Source organism: Labeo rohita, unplaced genomic scaffold (genome assembly GCF_022985175.1).
Source record: "Labeo rohita strain BAU-BD-2019 unplaced genomic scaffold, IGBB_LRoh.1.0 scaffold_1523, whole genome shotgun sequence".
NCBI classification, from domain to species: Eukaryota; Metazoa; Chordata; class Actinopteri; order Cypriniformes; family Cyprinidae; genus Labeo; species Labeo rohita.
In genome coordinates, this window is record NW_026127696.1 from 9402 (window position 1) to 17896 (window position 8495).

Consider the following 8495-nt stretch of genomic DNA (forward strand, 5'->3'; position numbering starts at 1 on the left):
TGGAACAACATGAGGGTGAGTAATTAATTATATAATTTTCATTTTTGGGTGAACATTTTTTGGGTGAACTATAGTTTAATCTGGTATACTTTGCAAATGACAACATGTTAAATAAATGTAAATTTTAGCCACTGAACTGTGGATATGCAGACTTTTTTTCAGCAAAGAAAAAAAAATTCATTAAAAATGACTTGACCTTACAAAAATTAAACTAAGTTGTTTTACTTTTCTCCTTATTATATATATATATATATATATATAATAAGGTATTATTTTTTAGTTATTGAACCTTTATTGAAAGTTTCAGCAGATCCAACTCCAGAAAATGGTTTCGGAAGACCTCCAAAATATATTTAAAGGGTTAGTTCATCCAAAAATGAATATAAGCCCATGATTTACTCACCCTCATGGCATCCTAAGTGTATATGACGTTCTACTTTTAGACAAATCCAATTATATATCCAGAGTTATATTAAACATTGTCTTGGCTCTTCCAAGCTCTGTAAATGCCTAGGGTGGGTTGTAGCATTTAACAGTCCAAACAAAAATCAGATAAAGTGCATCCATCCATAATAAAAAGTGCATCACACTAGCCCAATGCCATTATAAAGTTTGGAAGAGCCAGAACAAATTTTAATATAACTCAGATTGGATTTGTTTGAAAGAAGAAAGTCATATACACCTAGGATGCCATGAGGGTGAGTAAATCATGGACTAATATTCATTTTTGCATGAACTAACCCTTTAAAGTTCTTGGGGTATCGCAGGTCCAAGGCACATGCCAATCCCACAAGATAGGAGCAGGCTCTGCTACAATCACGGAGTTGGTTGAGGACAGCTAATTCCTGCTGACCATCAATACGTGGATCAGCAACATCCTGAAGACACAAATATAAAGAATAGCAGGTTAGAGCTAATATTCAGCCTCTATGTTACAACACAAGGACACAGACCATATGGTTCATATCACCTGGAGAAGCAGACCATCTTCAACATACGCTACAAATCATGACTTTTTTTAACATTTCATATATTCTGAAACATTATATTTTCACATATACTGAAACATTATAGTAAACTGCACTTACCTCCTGCTTTGTGTTGTTTTGTAGAAGTTTTTGGACGATGATGTCAGTGCTGTTTTGACCATGAGATTCATAGATTTACACTTCAAATTAATAACAGTAGGGTAGTGGTTGACTGCCCCTTTAAAAATTAGCCAGTGTTACTACAAATTAAAAAACAAAAAAAAAACAAAAACATTAATACAGTAACCATATCCCTTATATTTGTAGTAAAACTATCCAATACACATAGTAATCAAACTGCCAAAACATGGTTAACTTACTACACTTTACTACAGTAAAACCATTCTTGATTTTGCGCGATAATTTCTTCACTACGTTATGCCTCCGCCATTTCAGTGATTCCGGGTGATGTTACAGCGGTGCTTTGGTACAAATGTGAGCATTAGGGGCTCTCGGAAAACTTTGCACCGAGTTTACAGTTGTAATTACGCGTTATACAAAGAGACGTTACGTTAGCTTTTCACACACAGTAACGTTGTAGTTTCTGGCTATTCCGACATGGTGTGAGAACTCACCCAGAGTGACGGCCGATAAAAAAAGGTTTATTTCAACCGGCCACTGACGCTGCACCGGGATTTGTCCCATTACACCAGTTACAACTGCTGGACTACGGATAGACTAACGTTAGTTTAGTCGTTGTTTTCTGCAGTTGCTCACACGTATAGGCTCATCACACAAGTAAATAACAATGACGAAATCAACTCGGCGGTTAACGTTAACAGTAATACGGCCACTCCCGCTCATACACGGGCAGGCTATGCTGCTTTAAAATAGGACACTTTACATACACATTACACCGAACGTTTTGCGTGCCCGAAAACACAGCCAATATTTCATTAACTGTTAATACTGATTTACTTGCATTTTTAAAGGAGTCTTAAGGTGGTTAAAGCCTCAGTTTTCTTGTGACCAGCAAGCAGATTTCCTGTTGTTGGCCGCGGTCGTTGTGTCCACGTGATCACGATAGCCGCGAAACTTACTCAATTTCATCGAGTCCATGCAAAATACAAAAGAAATTGATAGAAAATAAGCAGTAATTTCTGTTTATAAAACTGACAAGTTTTATTGCAACTTTCTGAAATACTTTCATTTAAATGTACCAAAAATATTAAGAACATGTGAACAATATAATTTGTTAGTTAAACGCTTTTTTTTTTTTTTTTTTTTTTTTTTTTTTTTTTTTTTTTTATTAAAACATACTTAAGCAGAACAAGTAAATTTGAGATAAAATAAACTGTGGGATTTTTAATTATTAATTTTGGTAAGCCCAACTCAAATAATCTCTTTAATGATACTCAGAGATTTTATTAAGTTAATACAAGTTTTTATTTTTGTGATATTTACAAAGCCCCTGAATTATTTTTTACAGTGAGTCGGTATTGCAATTAAATGTGTAGGTAGCATGTTTGCATAGTACAAAACCAAAATATAAAATTCCACTAACCCCCAAAAAGGAAATACTGTCATCAATCTAGGGACCCCCAGCAGCACACAAACATGCCAAATATTAAAAATGAAAAGATTACAATGTAAAAGATTATTATTGTGTACATAAATATAAAAATGTCTACATGTCATTATGGATAGTCAATCGCTTTCTAATGCCAGCTGATTTTGGTTTTACTTTCACTTTCGAAAACGATCACGTTCAGCAAGGAGGGGAGAGTTTTGAAAGGGGGTGCACTGCACAGTAACTCATATGAGTGGCCTTGGCCCGTGAATGCCCCTCCTTTGCACCGGCCCTGCTCTCTGGAAAAGCGTTCGGTCTTTGTTCTCGCAAATTCCGCCGTGAAAATAGCAAATCCGCCATGGCGTGAGTGAAACTGGCTCTTAAAGGGAATGGGAGATGAGACTCTGACTGGTTTAATGCACGTTACGCCCAAAACACACCCATGACTCATTAAGAGAACAGGGACAACCATTTTAGATCATGCGCCAGGCGCGCTGACCGTTTTCCCGTCCTTCAAATAGCAAAAGTGGATTCGGACGCACGCCAAGTGCACCTGCGATGTGCGCTTTAGACCATGTGCAGATCGTTAAAATAGGACCCTTAGTGTTTCCAAAGCATTGGAAACAAAGCATTCTTTTTCAGTGTACCTCATACATTCCGCATGTAGGCCTAACTACATTTTGACTTGTGCAGTCATTATTTTTGAGCATCCCTACCTGTTAGAATTGTAATACCAAAAGACATTGGCATCTTTCCTGGCCTGGTTGTATGGATCACATCTTCGAAATCCTACGATAATGTATTCAAATGCCTGACTTCCACAACAACCTATTCTTCATCACTGTCCTCAACCTCATTAGCTTCTATATCCTCCTTGGTCCTCAACATCTTCTTTTTTTAATAATACATCCTGATTTTCTGATGCACTCCTTTCACTTAAATCACCCTAAAACTCATGCATAATGGCTATTATACTGCCTGCAAGTGCTGAACAATAGTGCCACCTACACAAAATATGAATCCAGGCCCAGCTCCACGCCTGGCCCACCCAGTCAGAAGCTTGACCCACCCTGGCCCCACACTACATAGCCTAACACCCAATCACGAAATTGGAGCGATATTCAGTTGAGCTAGATGTTAATTTGTCTTTTTTTCTTACCAGTTGCACCCCGAAACATTTTAATATTGTATATAGTTTTCGCGCTATCAGTACGCAGGGTATTGAAATCGCTTTTGCGCTGTTTGCTTTCACTTTTGCTTTCGTGATTAATGCGCATTCAAACGATGTTTGTCATTGAGCACAAGACCGAGCAGCAAATCCTCCAGCATGGTCTGTCAGTCTCTCCTACCCCCTTTTTTAATCATTTTATCAAGGAGAGATTTAGATTTTTTAATTTTTGATTTTTTTCCCTATAAAATTATATAAAACGGAACTGACAAAAATATGCAGAGAAATAAAAAAATTAGTAACAATATAGCATAACATTTTTATAGTCGCTAAAACGCCTTTTGTGTCCCACCACGGCAAATAAATTAAAATATTACATGAATGATTAAACGATTGCAGAGATGGTATTTATTTTAAGGGTTTGAAGTGTAGTCTTGTTTAACATCATGCATCTTGGAAACGAGCTGGCAGCAGAAACCACACACAACAGAGCAAAATGTTATAATTTCATATTAATAGGCTAAACGATTAAACAATTTAATAATGAAACTGAAAACATAAGGCCATTGATATGACAACTAAACACAACAATAATAATGAAATTAATACCGCAATTTTAATATTCATAACGATTCCTTTTTAGATGTCGTCAACGTCAGTTTTTTACGTTTAAATGCTGTAAATCCTTCAGTATTGTACGTTTTAGTGTCTGGAAAACGTAAGTAAATGAAGGTTTTATAGAACCACTTTTTACGTAAAATACATACGAATTATCATGATACCACGTTGGTACAGCAGATGCTCTCAGTTTAGAATGTTTTCCAACTCAATTAAATGATTTTTATTTCTATAAAAATGCTAGACGTCAGTGAAAGTGGTCAAGTAATTTAATCAGTGTATGACCATATGTGTAACACCAACTACTCCAGGTGCAGTTCCACAGTGCTCTGTTTTCACACACTAATTTTGTACTTAATATACTAAAAATTATTCTTTAGTAAGATAATCTTAAGTAGATATAGTGTACTCAGCTGTGCTATTTTAAGGCACTATTGATAGGCCCTATAAACTAAAATGTTCTTAACACATGTAACACATGTATTAAAATAATTTATGTTATTACCACTACACCCTGTATTACTGTATCATTACTATTACTATTACTATTACTGTATTATTTTGCTCACTGCTGGTAGACTGATCAGGGGATAGCTCTAGACATCTTCGTTTAATAAAAAATGGGCAGATGATTAAAAATGGCCAATCGAATAAAAAGGCATGGCTTTACTGTTCACAAAAGCTGAGCATGAATTACAACGGTATGGGTTGGGGAACTGTTTTCTCAGTTCAGTGTACAGTTGTTGGAGTAACTGAAGCGTTGAATCAATGAGTTTGCAAAAACCGGCATCATAGGATCATATGCTGGTATAATGGCTCATCTCATGTCGGAGTTACTGTCGGACCTCCGAATGTAGGTTTTGGTTGAAACTTGTAGATCTGTGCTGGCTTGAACCGCAAACGGTTCAGACAGTTCAGTCCGATTTGCTGAACTGTTTCATCCAGTTTACTAAAAAGATCCGGCTCAAAAGAATGATTCATTTGAGAAGCGCACATCACTCCGGACCGTTGCTATGGATTACCTCATTTTTAATTATGCATGCGAGCTTGCAAAAATGAAAGTGAAACTGAAACCAATATGGGCAGGGCCGTTTGAAGGAATTTGGGGGCCCCAAGCAAAATGGACATGGAGGCCCCCCGCACGCACGCACGCAAAGGAACCACAGCATAGCCATACAGTTTAAATCCACTCACACTGTTGCATATAAAGTGCATAAAATTTGAACATTTTCAACAATTGAACATTTGCAAAAAACACCACTGTACCATAAAATCAAATATAAATCAAATATACATTTGCTATATAAATACACTTTTTACTGTTAACAAACAATGAAATTATAATTAAATGTTTACTAATTATTAGTAGTGCTGTGAGTCGACTACCAATGCTTAAAAACATCCCAAGCTAATGTTTGATGCACAGAATTTATTGTGTGGTTTTCCTAAATAGATTATCACAGTGGAATAGTTAGTATAGCATGCTATGCCACTTTCATCAAAACCTATTACAAAGCTATAGCAATGTCATGTCATTAAATATGATAAACAGCGATTCTGGAACAGATCTGCATCTTCCTTATCCCGTTAAAAAACATATTACAGTATGTAACCATATTCCGTCCGTTCAAAAAAAAAGTTGCTCTAACTGTTCGTTACAAGCAGCATTTGCTGTCAGGCAGGTAGCTTAGCTAACATACATAAACATATTTCTGCTAGCCTACCTGCTGCAAAATTGCACCATTTGTACAAGACAAGTAGAGCTATTTTATGTGTGTAATTTATCACTTACCACTGTCTTGTTTTTTCTTATCCTCCTCTTCCTTTCTCTTCTTTCTTTTTTGGCTTCCTGAAGCATAATTCTGCTTCATGACTGCCGAGGAAGTTTTGTATTTTGCCGGCAGCAGAGATCGCGTGGTTGGCTGGCTGCTGTCAGCGAGGGGGGCCCCCTTGAGGGGGATCCCGATAACAGTGTCATTGCACTTTACTGCATTCACTATCAATGGGGCGCTCACACAGTTTGTCGCTGCATTTTATTCTTAACCAGTCGTTGTCTTGGGGCCCCAGGCCAGCTCGGGGCCCCAAGCAATTGCTTGGTTTGCCTGCCTTGTCGCGACGGGCCTGCGGATGGGTCTGATTTCACTTGCTTAAAGTAAGACACAAGTCAACTGTGTTCCAGGATATAGCTGACGTTAATGTAATGAAAGTGGGGAAATGACGAAATGGGGTCATCACCTTCAAACCCAACATCATCCCGACCACCATCACCACCACCACCAAATCCAGGCAAGAGGGTATATATATATATATATATATATATATATATATATATATATATGTTTTTCCATAGAACTGGTCAAACCATGGAGGATATTTGACTGGGGGTAAGATACATAAGTGTATAATTATTATTATTATTATTACTACTATTATTATTATTATTATTATTATTATTATTATTATTATTATTATTATTATGTGCAGGCTATATCTGCAAATACACAGGGGGGGATCTGGAAAATAATTTTTAGGGTGGCACAGGGGTGGCACGGGGTCTATGAGGGGTGGCAACACCAAAGCAAGCCCCCATGTGTAGTTTTTGGGGATTTATAGTCTGACATACACAATTGTGTTCACAAATATTGCATTACCATTAAGTAGCCTAATCATCTACACTCTGTAAAATGAAAAATAAATAACATTTCAATATCCATCATGCCACCAAGTTAATAAACAATATTAGAAAACTTCAACAGGTTATAAATGTTTCTGAGCTTGTATCACTAATGAAGACATGCGATTCTATTAAATTACTACTTAGATGGAATAAATCATGTTTTAGTGCAAGTTTAAGATGTTAATGTCGATGATTTAATGTTAATTTCCTAAGAAAGAAATATAATAATAATCAAAGCACTGAAACTGAATCAGTTTTGGAAATAATGTTTGATTTTCTGTTATTAACAGAGATGGGAATGTCTGTAATCACTCATAACGCACTATCAACCATATTATCTAGCAACACCTCAGCAACTGCATAGAATATCCTAGCAACCAACTAGCAACACTTTAGCAAACTTCTACAACATGTAACTGACTATTTATGTTTTTAAACAAGACTTTAAGACAAGCCAGCATAATTTTGTCTTTTGAACGCTTCAATCTAGTTATTAAAGGTATTCTTACACACAGTTCAAATACAACAATGACATTCCTGCCAAGTGAACACTCATGAGATCAATAACACTAACAAAAAAAAAAAAAAAAAAAAAAAAAAAAAAAACAAAACCAAAAAAAAAAAAACTTATTATTTTGCAACTCAATGTCTATCACAGTATACAACATGAATTAAAGTACAGATTGCTAATTTAGCAATGAACTTTTGGGAAAAAAATATTTTAATTTTACTACTGTTGTTACGAATCTGGTCGGTGTCCTGCGGTCCGCTCACCGCCAGATGTCGCTCTCACCCTGTCACTTCTCACAGACTGTTGCTTTGCACCCCGGACTACTACTCCCATCACCCACCGCGCCTATTGCGTCGACTCCTGTGACCAATCAGTGGCGCTATAAAAGCCCCGGTCTTTCCCTTTGCATGCCACGGAGTATTGTTGTTAGTGTTGTTATCTTCCATTGTTATCTTTCCTAGTTTCCGTGTTCCTAGTGTTTAGTTCTTTCGCCTGGTCTTCTCGTTCTCGTCTGTCTAGCCGCCTGCCTTTTGAACCCTCGCTCGTGTTTACGGATCATTCCCTTCGCTCAGCCCCCTTTATGGATTATGTTCGCCACGGATCGACCCACGCCTGACTCACGGACTTCTATTGTGCATCGCACTCATATACCTGCTTGCCATTGTTCTGACCCTGCCTGCCTGACCATGCCTTTGCCTTGTCGATTCAATAAAAGCTCGCAAATGGATCCGCTCGCCTCTCGTCTCGTTCATCCCGTTACAACTGTAAAGTAACCTTGCAGCAGACCAAAGAACTGTATATGAACTTGGTATGCACCACAATACAGTGCAGTATATAAATATTAAATTTAGAAAAGTAAATTCAGCATCCTCTGCACATTTGGCTTAATTTCATTACAGTATACAGTACTATAACAGTTTCTTGGTCTCCTGACAGAAGACTATATCTCTGGGTAGTCATTTCTCAGTTCTGCAAAAATGCAG

The 8495-nt window shown here is 37.1% G+C and overlaps 1 long non-coding RNA gene across 1 annotated transcript; it reads right to left on the minus strand.

Annotated features, from left to right (window-relative positions):
- Nucleotides 1-752: 752 nt before the first annotated feature.
- LOC127158506 (uncharacterized) lies at nucleotides 753-6456 on the minus strand. The gene is made up of 3 exons (XR_007826171.1): nucleotides 6117-6456; nucleotides 1089-1228; nucleotides 753-878 (listed from the first exon to the last, which is right to left on the minus strand). It is a non-coding gene; the product is annotated as an uncharacterized LOC127158506 (long non-coding RNA).
- Between the last annotated feature and the right edge of the window lie 2039 nt (nucleotides 6457-8495).